The sequence below is a fragment of the Mauremys mutica genome, chromosome 6 (assembly GCF_020497125.1).
Source record: "Mauremys mutica isolate MM-2020 ecotype Southern chromosome 6, ASM2049712v1, whole genome shotgun sequence".
Lineage (NCBI taxonomy): Eukaryota > Metazoa > Chordata > Testudines > Geoemydidae > Mauremys > Mauremys mutica.
The window spans coordinates 22555204-22573739 of NC_059077.1; the positions used below are offsets into that span (position 1 = coordinate 22555204).

At 42.5% G+C, this 18536-nt stretch overlaps 1 long non-coding RNA gene across 6 annotated transcripts in view; it reads left to right on the forward strand.

Annotated features, from left to right (window-relative positions):
- LOC123372412 overlaps positions 1 to 18536 on the forward strand; it is a 375513-nt gene that overhangs the window by 353356 nt on the left and 3621 nt on the right. For 3 of the 6 annotated variants that reach the window (XR_006580273.1, XR_006580270.1, XR_006580272.1), the window contains 2 exons: positions 16047 to 16188; positions 17025 to 17093. The exons of 2 other annotated variants lie outside the window; for them this stretch is intronic. This is a non-coding gene — a long non-coding RNA (uncharacterized LOC123372412). Of the gene's footprint in view, positions 1 to 5658; positions 5739 to 6393; positions 6800 to 16046; positions 16189 to 17024; positions 17094 to 18536 lie in introns of those variants that run through there. One more of the 6 variants, XR_006580274.1, reaches the window with a different exon arrangement.

An 18536-nucleotide genomic window follows, 5' to 3' on the forward strand; every position in this document is an offset into this window, starting at 1 on the left:
AAAGCCCAGCCTTACTTTGCAATGCCACTTCTGCAGTCCTATTGGTGGAGTCCTGGAGCAGCTGATTGGCCTCCTGGCTCTATTTAAGCCAGCAGCAGGACCAGGAAGCCAACTGAACAACTGGGTTCCCCTCTGTTCTCGACTGTATGTGCTTCCTGCTCCCCTGGCTTGATTTCCTGGCATTTGATTTGTAGTTCTGATCTCCAGTTTGTCTCCTGAGTCTGATCTTCTGGTTCCTGACGCGTGGTTTTGATCTCCAGTTTGTGTTCTGTTTCTGACCTCCTGGTATCCTGATCCAGCTGACTCCTGTCTTGTGACTGTGGGCCCTGGCTTTGACTATTAGCTCTGGCCACTCATGACATGGCTGTGATGCCCAGTATTGAAATATAAACCTCCACTCTGCCTGTCCCACTATTACAATCATTATAAACAGATAGTGTCAGATACACATGTACTTATGGTGTCCTACCTGGATCAACATTCAATGGCCCTGTCTAGGGTTGCCCAAAAGTCCCTTATTATAAGCAATGTCCTTTATTTTTTCATCTCTGTACAAGATTGGGAGTTGTTGAGTGCCATGAAAGGCAGCAAAAAATACTGCTGGTGAATGTAGGTGAGTACTGCTTATTGATATATTGAGAGAAGGGGTGGGGCAGGAGTGCTAGGAAAACACTCCTTTACTTTTTGAAATACAAGGTTTGTAACCCTATCTATAACAGGGTGGCTTGCCCCAGGAGCTGGAGAGCCTGGAGCTAAGCCAATGCTGATTATGGGATGGGCCTCATCTGAGAGGAATTGGGTGATTCCTATATGGCAAAAGCCAGGTTTAAGTAATGAGAGGGCCCAGCTAGGGAAAGACTGGAGGGGAGAGACTGAAAGGAGCAAAATGGATCCCACTGGCCCCTGAATGAGCAGGGAGGCTTGGGAGAGACCCTGAATAACGGGGACAGAGTGTGGCTAAAGAAGAGCCTGAGAGGGTGGAAGCTCTTCTTCTGTCAAAGACAGTTTTTTGAACTTTTAGTTTGGACAGTGGTGATTCCAGAAGGGATGGGCTAAAAGACTGAGACCTGGCCGGAGGGTCAAGTTACCTGACACAAAGAAAACCACAGTGGCGAGTGGACTCTGTTACAGGCCTCAAAATAGGCACCCGTACTCTGCAAAAGTAAAGTTACTGGTGCCCCTCCACACTGTGCAGTAAGAGTAACAGCAGAGGGCACTGTTCTCATCACTGCCAGTCTTCTCTCCTTTTAGCTTCCAAGGCCAAAAGGAACCATTGCGATCATTTAGTCTGACCTGTATAACACAGGGCACAGAACTTCCTCAGAATAGTTACAAGAGCATAGCTCTTAAATAAACATCAAGTCTCAATTTAAAAATTGACAGTGATGGAGATTTACCACACCCCTGGGTAAATTGTTCCAATGGTTAATTACTCTCACCATTAAAAAGCTATGCCTTATTTGCAGTCTAAATTTGTCTGGCTTAAACCTCCAGCCATTGGCTTATGTTACACCTTTCTCTACTAGAGTGAAGAGCCCACTATTAAATATTTGTTCCCCATGTGGATACCTATAGACTATAATCAAATCATCCCTTAACTTTTGCTTTGGTAAGCTAAATAGATAGACTCAAGGAGCTCAGTCACTAGAAGGTATGTGTTCTAATCCTTGAATCATTCTTGTGGCTCTTCTCTGAACCCTCTCCAGCTTATCAGCGTCCTTTTTGAATTGTGGGCACCAAAACTGGACACAGTATTGCTGCAGCTGTTGCACCATTGCCAAATATAGAGGTCAAATAACCTCTTCTACACAAGGTTCCCCTGTTTGTGTCCCAGGACTGCAATAGGCCTTTTGGCCACAGCATTGCACTGGGAGCTCAAGTTCAGTTGATTATCCACCATGACCCCCAAATCTCTTTTGGTGTCACTGCTTCCCAGAATAGAGCCCCCCACCTGTAAGTACGGCCTACATTCTTTGTTCTTTCAATGAGGAGACACTATCTTACTTTCTCCATCACTGTTAATGGACACTGGAGAACTCACAGGAGGCACTCACAGCATTGGATTGGGTCTGTAAAGGTGGTGCGTAAAGGATTTTTTTAGAAGTTGGGATTGTCTCCCCTTTTTTTTCTCCGTAATGATATATAAAGAGGATCTCAATGGGTTTGGTGTGTTTTGTTTTGTTTTGTTTTGTGGGGGAAGAGGGAGGTTCGTTGTAACATTATCAGGAATGTCAATTCTATTTCCTGGTATTGATGGAGGCCTTCTGAGGGCTCTCGGCAGAGAAAAGGTATTGAGTCTTAGAGCTTAATTAGCCAATAAAGCTGAATAGAATCATAGAATCTCAGGGTTGGAAGGGACCTCAGGAGGTCATCTAGTCCAACCCCCTGCTCAAAGCAGGACCAAACCCAACTAAATCATCCCAGCCAGGGCTTTGTCAAGCCTGACCTTAAAAACCTCTAAGGAAGGAGATTCCACTACCTCCCTAGGTAACCCATTCCAGTTCTTCACCACCCTACTAGTGAAAAAGTTTTTCCTAATATCCAGCCTAAACCTCCCCCTCTGCAACTTGAGACCATTACTCCTTGTTCTATCATCTTCTACCACTGAGAACAGTCTAGATCCATCCTCTTTGGAACCCCCTTTCAGATAGTTGAAAGCAGCTATCAAATCCCCCCTCATTCTTCTCTTCTGCAGGCTAAACAATCCCAGTTCCCTCAGCCTCTCCTCATAAGTCATGTGCTCCAGCCCCCTAATCATTTTTGTTGCTCTCCGCTGGACTCTCTCCAATTTATCCACATCCTTCTTGTAGTGTGGGGCCCAAAACTGGACACAGTACTCCAAATGAGGCCTCACCAGTGCTGAGTAGAGGGGAATGATCACATCCCTCGATCTGCTGGAAATGCCCCTACTTATACAACCCAAAATGCCATTAGCCTTCTTGGCAACAAGGGCACACTGTTGACTCATATTCAGCTTTTCGTCCACCGTAACCCCTAGGTCCTTTTCTGCAGAAGATAGATATTAACAAATTAAAAACAAAGGGTTTTAAACATTCTGACTAAACATCTTATTTCAGTTACTCAGCTTTCACTTTTTTTTGGCTCTTGTGATTTCAACATTTTGCTAGTTCTCCGATCATTAGAATCTTCCCAATGTAAAAGAGAGAACTATCTTTAAAACAACTCCTTAAAGGCGCCATTGTACTTCATAAAGAAGCAAAAAAAAAAAAAAAGTGTAAGTCCATTTGTTCCCTTTACGCTGAAACACACCAAATTACTTGCTAAGTAAATACAACATATGACTTATTTTAGATACAAATACAGATATAGAAATGGATATTCTTTCATGTACTTAATTTATAGTTGTTGGATTGTTTTGTTTTTCTTAATCTGTAAACACTAATAGCTATATTGAAACTGAGACTGAAGAAGTTCATGGTAAACAGAATCTCCCTGAACCTACCCCAGGGTTGGCACCATGCCTTTCTGAAATGTTCAGATTCCAGTTTGTAGCTGGGCCTAGAGCTGAGGTTCTGCAGAAAAAGCTGCTATTATGTTATTTCCAGCCATGATGTAAGCGAAAATCTCAGGCAAAGGCCTAGTCTCTCAAGACTTCCAGTGTAACGTCCTGATCCTACAAATGCTTACGCAGTAGCATGCAGCAGGATCAAAGCCCAGTTTGGCAGATGTATGAGGCTTGGATAATTTCCATAGATGCATCCAATTTTTTAGCCAAACCAAATCCTAATTCAAAAACATTTGTACCTGTGTACTGAAATATGAAACAAAATAGCTTACAGTGCAGGAAGACAGGTTTTATTCCAAAACAGCAAGTGCTTATTCAAATAATTCAATTGTGCACTTTAGGAGTTCTGCCATTTGCAGTTTATTAAAGTGCTAATTTAATAATAAACATATGTTCCCTTTCCAGGGCATTTCTGTCTAATCGAACTCCCAATTTAACTTATTTACTAAGCAAACTACTAACTCAAAATTGAAGGCTACAGCTTAGCCTCAGATTTTTCTCATGGAAAATGTGCATTATAAGCTTGTACATCATAAAGACAATGGCAAATTTTAATTTGCTGAGTTTGACTAAATTCTGTAAAAATACCCATAGTCTGAAGGATTTGGTACATGCCCTTTCATCTTCCTTCATCATTAACTCAGGCTAGATCTATGTAAAACTAACTCTTTATTTTTAGAGAGAGTTAGTCTAAGGAACGGCCATGAGTCCCAGCTCACTCTAGTGTCCAAAGTCTGTACTGCAAATCAATGATTTTCAGAAATGTTAGTGAGATGACTTTTGTAGGGCTCTTCAGGCCACTATTGAGCCTCCTTTGGTTCAGAAGTGGAGCCTAGCTACTTGTGCAAGGGTCATAACACAGGAGGAACATAACTAACAGAATCAGAGAAATTGAGAATGGAAAAGACCTATTAGGTCATCCAGACCCTCTCCCTGCCACTGCAGGCTGGCTCTTTTTGGGGTACTTTTTAGTATTCAGTCTAGTTTTAAAAGTCCTCAGCAATGGGGCTTCTGTCACTTCTCTTGGGAGAAAAGACCAGAGTCTAATACACACACCTCCCACTCTGGAAAGTTTTCTTCTTCCGCCTGAATTCTATTTTTGTTAATTCCATGCCGTTACTTCTAGTTATACCCCTGTGTACAACTCTAAAATAACTCCCCTTAAAGGCTAATCCCTTTATTTACTGTGCTGCTCCCTATATTCAATTCTCTCCCCAGCCGTGCCTTCTCTTTCCCTTCCTGCACAAGAGGTCCATGCTGCCCCCTTACTCTCCTCACTGGGAGGTCTTCCATGCCTCCTTTTACTCTCTCATCTCAAAGGGGTTTGTTCACCCTGTCCTCTAACTGCCTCATTTCTGAGTGAAGCGCTGCTAGGTCTCTCCCTTACTCTGACACCCTCCCCTTGCCCAGTGTTGCCTCCTCTCTCTCAGTGGCTGTTGCCACAACTGTTGAGAGCTGTTGGACTCTAGGTCCCCTTTGTCTTGGCTCTCCATGACATTTTTCAGCTGAATCAGATATTCATTAAGGTGCCCCCAGCTTGTGGATGGGGGTTCCGTTGACAACGCAGAGGAAGGGCCTACGAGCTGCTGCTCACTCACAGTAATGCAAGTGCTGCTGGCAGAAGCCTACGGGGTTTTCTCAGTCAGAAGTCAGTTGGGGGACTGTAAGTTGTGGGAAACTGACAGTTGTGGGGACAGTGTAAGTGGGGAAACAGCCCCAAAGATGGATCTGCTGATAATGCAGTTCACTGGAGGAGGATATAATGAGAGAAAATGGAAGTTAAGACAGAGGTAGGACAGCTGGTCTAGTCTGTTGTAAAGCTATTGATCTGGTCATTGCTCTTGACTGGGAAGCCAGGTGAAGGGGTACGCTCATTCCAGTGATCTTTAGGTCCAGACCCATAGAAAGGAAAACAATCTTAATTTCATTCAAGTGGCCAATGGAAATTTCTATTCCCTCATGTTTATCTAAATTGTGGCATTTTTTTTGTCACCCATGTCAGAGGACATAGTACCGTAAATATACAAGCTAAGCTCTGGTCAAAAAACCTTTGCCTAAAGAGTACAGGGGCAAAAATATGCAACCCAGTCTTGCTGTTCCTAATGAAGTATATTTCCTACTTATATCAATAGTACTTCCTGTGCATCCAGTCCTGCAGGCTCTACTCAGGCAAATCTCCTATACAGATGTCTTTGGCATTGCAGAGGAATTGGTAATATATTATTTTATATACTGCTTCATCATTAATAGCATCTGAAAAAGACAGTCAGAGGTTTTACTTTTATTTGAAGAGTAATTTAAACAAAAAGAAATACACATGATACTCCCCAAGTTCAATCACACTCGATTTATTGCTTCCAAGCGATTACTTTGTTTTCTCAGAAGTGAATGCATGGTGTTTGCTTGTTTAGAAAAGGGGGAAAAGTCTTTTATTTCTCAACAGGACCTATTTTTAGATTCTGCCCAAGTTACAGACATTGAAGAGCAGGCCTGATCTGCAGATATATTCTTTGTCAGGTTACCATCTTGCCTATCTCAATGAGTCAGGGGTGGAGGGGCGGGAAGTTAATTAGATACATTTTGTGCAGCACTTTGAAAATAAAAAATGCAATAAGTTCTAATTTATTATTGTGAGATTAACTCAGCAGGGTCTAACACAGGGAGTGTCCAATCAACACTTGCTTACCTTATCTACATTACATCTGCCTTACAATGAACAAGTCTAAGACCAAAACAAAACAAAAGTCCTCTAGAAACTGAAAAAAGGGTCTCCACTTTAATTTGCACAATAACACCCCTACGCCATACTAAAGAATTCAGTGCCCACACAACAAAGGACATCAAAACCTTTTGTTTTCTTTCCACAGCTTGGAGACAGATATCAAATAGCTATGAGCTGGAAGAGCATTCTGGGTATTGGCATGCAAATGAACATACCAAGCATCCCACTTTGCTTAAGAATTCCCATGTCTGAAAAAAAGTAGACATTTATCAAACAACTTGTCCTCAGGCAGCCTTAACAGATGTACCATTTTTATAGAATATTTTTAACATTTTATTTCTTTTTGTTTTGTTTCAATTCAATTCAGGTCATTGAAAAAACCAAAGTTAAAAAGAAATAGTTGCTGTATTTGCCATGGAAAGAAACAGTTGCTCTATTTACTATGGAATCTCTAATGCATATGCTAATGGAAAATTGTGCAGAACTAATAACCCTTTATAAAAATACAGGAATGGATAGGTAATGAACTCCTGTACATTTTATTACTTTAAGGATACACAGATGTTTTCCAATAAACAAATTTTCTTCCAATTCTATTTTTTAATTTATTTTTTAACTTTAAGCATTTTGGAAAACATGTTATAAATGTTTTTATTGGAACAAAAATATATTAAAACAAAAATGCGGTGGCAGGCAATATTTTAAGGTGGAAGGAAGTGGGGGTAAGAAGTTATAGCTGGTATGTCTTGCAAGAGGGCTGTGGTCTTCTGCTAGTGGATTTGTCACCAGCTCTGATGTGGGTGAGACAGTCTGGATTTTCTTGTGGCTGTCCCACATCCCAAAGATATGTTTGCCCTGTTTTCTTCTCTCTGGCTCAAGTGTGTCATACTAGAACAGAGAAGCCAACATTTGATATCACCCAGTCGGCTAATCCCACATACAGAAGACAATTGTCTGATTATATCAAGGGATCTTCACAATGGCTTCTGAACAATGTGCTTGAGTGAGATTTCAAGCACCAATTAAATCTGCTTGAGAGAGCGTTCATTTGCCTTTCCTTTGAAAGATTGGCAGGAGCTAGTCCACATGCACACAAAAAATCATCATAGCATTTCCCATAAGAGGCAGACTTCACTGCTGCTTCTTACCTTCATCCTCCTGCTGTTATTGGGAGAAGAACGAAGCACTGAACCAAGCAAGAAACCCCAAAGCAAACCTGAGTCCAGCATTGGGCTGCTCATTCTTTTTCCAATTAGGCTGCACTTAGTATAACTCCAGCAGTTCTGACAAAAACAACTAGGAAAGCACTGAAATATTCCCAAGCACCACGCATGCACTGTCAATTATTCTATATTACTTTTTAAGTGAACATAAGTATTCTGGGTACCTTGCAAAAACAATTAAACCCCTTTCTTCAAAGAGCATATATTTGATGTTAAAGAACTTCCTTTGTATTCAGAACATAAGGAATTACAACCCCAATGTACATGAAACAGCTTAATTTAGTGGTCTGCTGAGCAGACCAGAAGGGAGAAACTTCTGAGTTTTAATCCCAGTTTGCCAATGCCTGACTAGATGGTCTTGAACAAGTCTTTTAATTTCTCTATGCCTCTGCCTCCCCTTCAGTACAAAGGGGAATAGTATTTTCTTAGTGCCCTAAGTGAAGGGTGGTATAATGATTGATTTGCAAAGGTTTGTTAAAATGCTTTGCAGATAATACTTATTGCTTACATAGAATTTACTATCAGACAGTGCCAGTTTGTGAAGCCATCCTGCAGTGAAAGAATGAAGACTTTGAACCTTGGACTCCTCTGAGACAATACTATTTGCATGATAGGGAGGAAGGAACAATGTAGGAAGAATAAATACAGCCAGAAAGCAAAGCATTTTTTTTCCAAACTAGACTACAGCCTCTCTGTTGAGGTCATCTATGGTGAGCTATGGAAGTAGAATTAGAAAAGTAAACTAGGGGTATGTCTACACTACCCGCCAGATCGGCGGGTAGTGATCGATCTATCAGGGATCGATGTATCGCGTCTCGTCTAGACATTATACATCGATCCCCAAACACGCTCCCCATTGACTTCAGAACTCCACTAGAGCAAGAGGCGGAAGTGGAGTCGACGGGGGAGCGGCGGCCATCGATCCCGCGCCCCGAGGATGCCAAGTAAGTCTATCTAAGTCACGTCGACTTCAGCTACGCTATTCTCGTAGCTGAAGTTGCATATTTTAGATCGATTTCCCACCAGCCCCCCCCAGTGTAGACCAGGCCTAGAAGTCATCATTATCCCTCAAGGTCAAGTATCAAGATTAGCCCTTCATAGGAGGGACCCCTAGGAGGTTAAATACTTTGAGGAAAAGGATAACCTAAGGTGCAGTGGTGAAATTCCTGAAATGGAGATGGTGCCTGAGCATGGCTACTAGCCAGTATGAGGCTCACGGACAAAACCTCAAAATTACCCAAGTCCTCCCACAGTGCGGCTAACCAGGCTAACTGGCCTCCCCCATCAGCCCACATAAAGAATGCAGGGTCAGCATAATATGATTGTGGCAGCAGTGGGGCTGCTCTGTAGTAACACAGCTACCTCTCTGATACTCTGTAGTAATTTATTAATCCTGTATGTTGACCTGGTTGTCAGGATGTCTACTGTATGACTACTAGGTTAAATCAATAGGACTGTTGGGGAAACAAACAAAATGGCTCAAGATGTCCACACTGAAGCAACAATGCAAAAGCCTCTGTCCCTCTGCTGAGCTCCCTGGACCAGTTTGTCAAGGGGGGGGAGATCCAAGCTTGTGAACACCTCAGAACAAAGACCCTGTCTAGATTTAAAAGGTCACACTCCCTCAAGCAGAAAGACAGCTAGGGGAAATAGACTGACAACCAGACCCCAGAAGTGAGGGGTCGCTGGAAAAGTGAGGCCTGTGTAGGGTCTCTCTCCAAGGATGGTAGGACTCTAGGTAAGATAGACATATGTGTAGACCACTTGCTGTATTAATATCCATCTCTCTTTAAAAATCCTTATGCTTTTGTGATGTTATATGATTAAAATATGACCATGTAAATCATTGTTGCTACCATTGTTATACGATAGCAACAAATCTTGTACGAAGTATGTCCTGTAAGGTGTCAATGGCAAAGTTATGGTTTGCTGAATATGATTATCCTCTTTGCATGCATCATTTTTGTATCAGGAGTTATGAATATTGACTATGTACCTGTATTTCAAATGTTTGCTCCTGGGTAACACCCACAAGGTACCTACATCTAGTTTAGCCAGCACAGTGTGAAGGGATGCTTGCATCCGAAGAAGTGGGTATTCACCCACGAAAGCTCATGCTGCAAAACGTCTGTTAGTCTATAAGGTGCCACAGGATTCTTTGTTACTTCTACAGAACCAGACTAACACGGCTACCCCTCTGATACTATTCAAGTTGAATGGCCCATTGAAAAACACAACTTGCAGTGCACCATAGAAGAGGCTTATCTCTACCTGATGGGTCTTCCTGGGGATGTTCTAGCTAGACTATGGGTAATGACCTCTGTTATGACTCATCAAAGCATGCAAGGGCATGTGACTAGACTGAACTCCATCTTGTGTGCCTGTAATTTTCCACAAACTGAAACTGAGATCTTTCCCTCCATGTGGCAGAAGCTATAAAAGACCCTGGAAACATCTCCATTTTGCCTCTTTCCTGCTCTTACCTCTGGACTATCGACTTATACTAATGGAAGCATTCTAAGCAGGGGACTGAGGACAATCCAATTATTTGGAAGCAACCAGAGACCTGACTTAAGTCAGCAGTTTATTCCATCACTGCGCCAAACCTGATGCAAGAACACCGCAATTGTTGTATGTATTTGATTCCTTTAATCAATTTTAACTCTCACCGCTTTCTTGGGTAAAATCTGAGTTGTATATTGACCTGGTATGGGGCTGGTCCTTTGGGATTAGAAGAACCCTTTGCTTGATTAAATTGATTTTAAATAACCACTCATCATTAAATCTTGGTGTTGAATCCAGAACTGGAATACCTAAGGGGGCTTCATTTCTGACCTCTGCTTAGCCAATGTGCTGAGACAGAAGTTTACTTTTGTTGTGGTTTGGTATATCTTACGGAAGAATAACCACCAGTTTTGGAGTGTGTCTATTTCTCAGCAGTTTGTCCTGAATGGTCTAAGTGTGGGAGCATCGAGTGATTCCACCCCAGGAGAGGTAAAGGCATGGGGGCTGACATCCAAAGGGATGCACTCAGAGGGGGAAGACGTGCAGCTATCCCCGTAATGGTGACAGTGATCACTGTAGAATTTAAAAACAAACAAACAAAAACCAGGCGTGTGTATGCATTCTCCATTAGCTTTTCTGAAAGCCTTGCTAAGAAGGCATTAAAATAGTCAGGCCTTGTGGTCACAAGGACATGTGAGGGTCTTGTAGGCAGATTTAGTGCTTGGGATTTGTTAATAGTGAGGGTGCAAATTGCAGCCCCTTGTAGGCCAGAGTTCTGAGGCTGGAAGTGGCAACAATAAAGTATTTCCTCTCCCCCGCCACCACCCCTTTTCTAAACAGGAAGAAGATGGAAAGAGGGAGACCAGTTTGAGCTTCATACCGAGAAGTGCGTGTGTAAATGCAGAAGCCACTTGGCAGGGGAGGCGAGGAGAAATATTAAAGATGATGAACAAATTGCCCATATTACTGAAAGAGCTGGGGAAGGAATGATTGTGCAGAACAAATCAGACGTGTTTTTATTTTCCCCATGAAGAAAGTAGGAGTCCATCCATTTGCCCCTCGTTACAGGCTTTGAATCATGGTAATCCTTTTATTGACCTGGGAAAGTTGGTCTGGAATCCTCCTACCCTAGTTCATATACAGGAAAAGCTGTGTTATCTGGCACTCACAAACCGGAAAGCTCTGTAAACTGGCATTTTGGGAGAGGGTGCAGGGCATGGGCTTTGGGAGGGAGTTTGGTTACAGGATGGGGCAGGGAGTTAGGGCACAGGAGGGGTTTTGTTGTGCCAGATCTGGGTGGTGCTCATCTCGGGCAGCTCCCCGCAAGCCGCGACATGTCCGGAGACGTGTGGCCAGGCCGCGCTGCCTCCACCCGCAGGCGCCACCCCAACAGCTCCCATTGGCTATGGTCAATGCTCCTAGGCAGAGGAATGGCCACAGGGTCTCCGTGTGCTGCCCCGTCCCGAGCACTGGCTCTGCAGCTCCCATTGGCTGGGGACCACGGCCAATGACAGTGCGGGGGCGGCACCAGCAGGTGGGGGTGGCGCGCAAGACTGTCTGGCTGTGCCTCTCCGCACATGTCGCTGCTTGCAGGGAGCCACCCGAGGTGAGTACTGCCTGGATCTGGCACCCTGAAACCCCTCCTGCACCCAAACTCCCTCCCTCTTAGTTAACTGGAATTTTTGACTTACTGGCACCTCCCATTCTTTCAACATGCTGGATAACAAAGCTTTTACTAAGTAGCTAATAGTAAAGTCACTCAAAATCCTATTTTAGGGCTTCCTAGAACTAGATACGGGCAAAGTCCTTACATATGAACTATAGCATCTTGCAATAACTTTCAACTTCAGTATTTTTTTTTAGTTCAAATATTTCCATATAAAGAGGACACAAATAAAAAAAAAACGTTTTACATAACTGGCAGTGAGCACTTAGACAAAATTCATGGAGCAAATTGTTATATATTGCTCTGATGCAGTTTGCTCAGATGCAGCTTTCTCTTCTCCCCCCCCACGCAAAAAAAAAACATTATTGGAATGCTTCCATCAAACTTCATCATAAAGCCTGTTCATGAGATGATCACCAGAACATTTGAGTCATGGCTAAGAAATAATCCAAGAACATGCATTGCAAACAAAATATATTTAATTGGAAATGTCTGGAACAACAACAACATGAATACAAGTAAAAAAGAGGTTAAAAGACCCTGATACCTAGAATGCAATATCTTTCTTTGCTGTTTAAAGTGATGTTTTCCCTAAAAATACTAAGTGCATATGCGCCTGAAAGAAAGCGGACTCTTTGTTCTCAGTGCCTGGAATTCATTTCTAACCCTAGTGAGCATAATAAAGAAAGAAAACTTTGGAAAAGTCGTGCCCATGGAAGGTGCCAAAGTGACAGCTCTGGAGGCTAAAGTCTGTATTTATCCACATAATGTATTCAGTTTCCTTATATTATCATGCCAATGTGCCTCATCTGGATGGATTTCCTTGAAAGGAAGCCCTGTGCAAGGGAGGTTCTGTGGCCTGTGTTATACAGAAGGTCAGATTAGATGATCACAATGGTCCCTTCTGGATTTGAAATATGTGACTCTGTGCCATGTCAGTCACCTGTCTTTCTGTGAAGGCTGGCAACATGGCAACAAGGCTGTCAGCTAGTGCCCGTTATGATGGGGGTTTTATGATGTGAACGTTTGTCCACTTGGAACTGGACTGAGGTCACAAACTTGCTATCAGATAGGCCCCATACACTAGACTGTTTGAAACAGATGTTGAGAAGTGGAAACTGTGAATAGTGTCTTATTTTTTCTACTGATGTCTAAAGTTACATTTTTTTATTTTTCCACTGGTTATAACTCTTAGCCCTGGTCTACACTATGAGTTTAGGTCAAATTTAGCAGCGTTAGATCGATTTAACCCTGCACCCGTCCACAGGACAAAGCCATTTTTGTCTACTTAAAGGGATCTTAAAATCAATTTCTGTACTCCTCCCCAACGAGGGGATTAGCGCTGAAATTGACTCTGCTGGGTCGAATTTGGGGTAGTGTGGATGCAATTCAATGGCATTGGCCTCCAGGAGCTATCCCAGAGTGCTCCATTGTGACCACTCTGGACAGCACTCTCAACTCAGATGCACTGGCCAGGTAGACAGGAAAAGCCCCGTGAACTTTTGAATTTCATTTCCTGTTTGGCCAGTGTAGTAAGCAGATCAGCACAGATGACCATGCAGAGCTCATCAGCACAGGTGACCATGGAGACCCAGAATCGCAAAACAGCTCCAGCATGGACCGAACGGGAGGTACTACATCTGATTGCTGTATAGGGAGATGAATCCGTGCTATCCAAACTCTGTTCCAAAAGACGAAATGCAGGAATATTTGAAAAAATCTCCAAGGGCATGAAGGACAGAGGTTATAACTGGGACCTGCAGCAGTGCCGCGTGAAGCCTACCAAAGAACCAGAGAGGCAAAAGGCTGCTCCGGGTCAGAGCCCCAGACATGCCGCTTCTATGATGAGCTGCATGCCATTCTAGGGGGTGCCCCTACAACTACCCCACCCCTGTGCTTCCCTCCTCCCACACCCCTCCCGGGCTACCTCAGCAGTTATCCCCCCATTTGTGTGACGAATTAATAAAGAATGCATGAATCTGAAACAACAATGACTTTATTGCCTCTGCAAACGGAGATCAAAGGGGGGAGGGGAGGGCGGTTGGCTTACAGGGAAGTAGCATGAACCAAGGGGGCAGATTTTCATCAAGGAGAAACAAACAGAACTCTAACACTGTGGCCTGGCCAGTTATGAAACTGGTTTTCAAAGCTTCTCTGATGCACAGTGTGCCCTGCTGTGCTCTTCTAACTGCCCTGGTGTCAGGCTGCACGTAATCAGCAGCCGGGCAATTTGCTTCAACCTACCATCCCTCCATAAACATCTCCCCCTTACTCTCACAGATATTGTGGAGCACATATTGGTTTCGCTGAGGTCTAACTGAGTCAGTAAAATGCGCCAGCAAGGTTTTAAATGTCTAACAGCACATTCTACCACCATTCTGCACTTGCTCAGCCTATAGTTGAACTGCTCCTTACTACTGTCCAGGCTTCATGAGCCATGGGAGCAAGAGGTAGGCTGGGGTAGGTGCGACCGCGCAGTGCTGCCAACTGGGAGAGCAGCCTGAGGCAGAAGCCTCCAGCTCGCATGATATTCCAGGCAGGACTGAATCTCCATTAGACGAAACTTAAAGAAAAGAATGACCTGGAGTCATTCCCATTTTTGTCCAGGCGCCCCGACCAACCTCACCGAGGCCAGCCAGGAGCACCCATGTCTGCCCAGGTGCCCCCAACCAACCTAACCGAGGTTGGCCGGGAGTACCCACAGGATGATGATGACGGCTAGCAGTCGTCTGCCATCCGCAAGGCAAAGCAAGGGGATGCTGCTGTGTAGCACTGCAGTACCGCATCTGCCAGCAGCACTCAGGAGACATACAGTGGCAGTGAGCTGAGCGGGCTCCATGCTTGCCATAGTATGTCGTCTGCATAGGTAACCCAGGAAAAAAGGCGAGAAACGATTTTTTGCCGTTGCTTTCACTGAGGGAGGGAGGCCTGACAACATGTATCCAGAGCCACCCATGACAATGTTTTTGCCTCATCAGGCATTGGGAGCTCAACCCAGAATTCCAATGGGCGGCGGAGACTGCGAGAACTGTGGGATAGCTACCACAATGCAACGCTCCGAAAGTCGACACTAGCCTCGGTACTGTGGACGCATACCGCCGACTTAATGCGCTTAGTGGGGACATACAATCAACTGTATCAAATCGATTTCTAAAAAACTGACTTCTATTAAATCGACCTAATTTTGTAGTGTAGACATACCCTTGGTCTACTTCATGATAGCCAGCTAACAAGATGTAGAATTGTAAGTGTGTGGGGAGCAGAAGTTTTTTACATACAAGTTTCTCCTATTCTTTCCTCAATGTGTGAGCACAACTCCCATTAACCCATCTGACACCCCATGTATGTTCTACCTTTGACCATTCAAATGAGGTAATATTCTATGGTGTTATGCTATAATGTATTAGCATACATTGTCATGCAGCAAGGCCATACTTGAAAACCAAAGGATTAATAGGCCCCACTGAATGGCAGTGCTTTTAGTACAGGACTGGTAATAAAGAATTAGATGTGGATTATATGTGAACCTCTATTTCCTTGTGGAACAAGACTTTCCTTTTTATTGGTGTTATTATTTAAACATTTCCACTGTGGTCCTTTTGTGGGGTTCAGAAAAGCGATCTGTTTACAGCCCATCCCAGAAAAAAAGATTTAAAGAATATCTTGGGGGGTGGGGAGTGGTCATCAGAAATCAACAAAGTTCCATTACTACAAAATCAGTAATAAAACCACACTTCTTATCTTTAAACACTGAGTTACACAGTATGAAGAAGCATAAAGAGCCAAATATTGTGGTCAGAAAAAAATCTCTCCATTTGGGGATAAAAAAAATTACTAAATGTAATTGGTTGCACCCCATTTATGTGCAAAGAAGCTTTGTTTTTGTAGGATGATTGGTGATGATGAAAAGCGTACAGTTTGCACTAGAAGTTAGGCAGTTTTAAGTGAGGTAAGAAATATTAGGGTGTGCCTCAGAGACAGAGAGAGGTTGGGAGTGGGGGGATGAGGAGAGAAAATTTAAATTACATGTTTGGAATTGTTTTGTTTTAATACTCTAACAGGATTAATGACATAGTTAAGGACCTTTTTAAAAAAATATATACCAACTTTTTAACCTGAGTGTCATTTTAAGTGATTTGCCTAGGTCACAGTGAGTCAGTGAAAATATAGGGGGAACCCAAAAGGCCTAAATCTCACTCCCCATAGTCTAAATATACAATTCAAAGTGCATAATGGCAACACCATGAGAGCCACAAACGGGGGGAGGGAGGAGAGAGAGGTTATTTCTGAGACCAATCTCCAAAAGTGATTTTTTTAAAATGAAAAACAGAAATAAAACCTCCGTCTGGTGTTTCTGGGTGTAAATTTTAATAGAAAACTAGTAATTTGTTTCAATACCTTTAGGACTGGATTCTATAATCACCCTGCCCACGAAGCCGCAATTGATGTAAAAACAAAACTGGATCCTTTACTAATATACAAGATTATCTATTTATCTAATGTCTCAAAGGGATCACTGCATTAATGATACAGAGGATTCAGAAAGGTAAATTAAGAATAAAAGATTAGGCTTCATCTCTCAATATTCCTAATGTATACCAGTTTAAACTAGACCCTTGAAATTATTTTCACACAGGTGCTTAAATGTCAGTTTCCTATGGTGTTTTGTACTTCATGTATTGCTAAAGCTCCTTCTATGTTTATTCTTTCATTTCTGCCTTACTGCCATAATTCAGAGGGGCCTTTCACCTTACCAAACCAGCCCAACCAAAGATAATTCACCAAAAACTGGAGAAAAGAAACAGTCCCTTTGGATTAGTTCACTCCTGCCTCGGACTCTGCCTTTCATATGTGGGCATTTGTCAGTTGTCTCTGGGGAGGAAAGGGCACATTGTATACGCCACTTTACAGAGCAGAGCAATGAAAATAAATAATAGAATAAGAGTTATATGAAGTAGATGGTTTAGGTGTCTATAGTTCCTGGCTATTTGCAGACTCCAGAGCACCACACTGCATCAGATTCCATTTAGAAGGTTCACAACCATAAAGGCAAGAAGCCATAATTATAAACTCTATATTTTAAAGATGAAAACCTAGATTTTCGACATTAAATTCAATGGCAGGGTGGATTCTGCAGCAGTGAGGGGCTCATGGAAAAGACCAGCTTCCTGCCTGAAGTTACGTACTGTTAACACTAGGTAGGGTGGATGAATTTCATGGAGTTCAGCTTTTTGCAAACTTTTCAAATATGTTTTTGTTTGCAAAACTAGTGAGAGTTTGTGGACCTTCCTTGAATCCTTCCTTGAATCCTTATTCCTCCTACAAGGGTACTTCAGTTTAAACCAAACATGAAAACGTTAAAATATATTTTCCTACCTACAGGGAAGCTGTGCTACGCAGATTAGGCTAAAAGGATCCCCCAAAAGAGGCTAGTACAAGTGGGTGGCCTGGGTATGTGGTATTTTTTTTAATTAAAATGTTTACCTCTTCCCCATTTCATCACTCCCACTTCCCTTGCCCCAGTCTCTCTGTTTCACAGTCTCATTGCAATTTTTCTCCCTATTATTTCACTGGCTTTTTTTTTTCTTGGCTCCTTTTTTCAGTCTCTCCTAAGCAGAATGTGAACCCAATAACATTCTAATTCCAGTCAGTCTTTCCAACCACAACTTTCAAGTGAGTTTGACATTAGGCAAAACAGGCCAGACACTCAGCTGGTAATAATCATCATAACTCCATTGAAATCAACAGTTATAACTATTTACACCAACTGAGGTGCTGGCTCAATTAATTCTCCCATCGGTAATTAAACTGCCTGAGCGTGAGGTGAGAAACGTAATCATACAAGAGCTCAATAGTTTTTGGTTTTTTATCTCAGAAATAGCATTCTCTGAATCCAATGTCATAAACAGGTCACCCCCTTGCAACTAGTTTTATACACTGAAGAAACTTGCATCTTTGCTGCCATCTTCTGACAAAATAATAGTACATTTTTTGTTAAACATCTGCCAGTGTTAACATTTAATTATCTTTTATCCATTTTTTACTGACTGTTGCACAGTTTTTCTTTTCCTTACTTGTCAACATAATTTTTGGGGTGTTATACTATTTTTTTAAATCTTTTAAACCAACTGTACTGATTGTTTTTAGTCTGAAAGGTCACCATCAAACTAAACATCAACATTTTAAAAACTTCATTTCTTTTCACCCTTTATGCTATATATCTGGCGTTTGGTCAGTGATAAAGTGAAGGGCTTGATTTTTTTTGGTTCACATGCTCTACTCAGTGAAACAATTTTGGGGTTGTAAACACTGCAAGAGAATGCTTAAATCCAAGCCAACTCCCCCCAACCCCCCACACCATTTTTAATTTAAAAAAAAAAGCAAAAATATTTGTATTTTTCTTGGGTTCCTACATGTATGGCTAAACTATTGGATAGTAGTCTTATTAATTGCCTTTTCTTTTTGTCTGTGTATAGATTAGTATAATTTTACTAATGTTAATCCTCTTGGCTTGTCTTTTAGCATTTCATTGGGTCTGTAATGTCCAGCATGTCTGTAATGTCCTATCACAGTAAACTTTACTCTCTGAATAAAACTCCAACAAATCTAGAACCGCAAATCACTGCTGCAAGGGGCCAGAAAGCAGCCAACACAATAAGGATTCTCTGTGCCATGTAGGACTTGCATAACAGCCCTATCCCTATCTTATGGTTCCAGGGCAAGCTGTATCTTTGAGACCTCAGGCCTGGTCTACACTTAGGCTGACCAGACAGCAAGTGTGAAAAATTGGGACAGGGATTGGGGGTAATAGGAGCCTATATTAAAAAAAGCCCCAAATATCAGGACTGTCCCTATAAAATCAGGACATCTGGTCATCCTATCTACACTACAAAG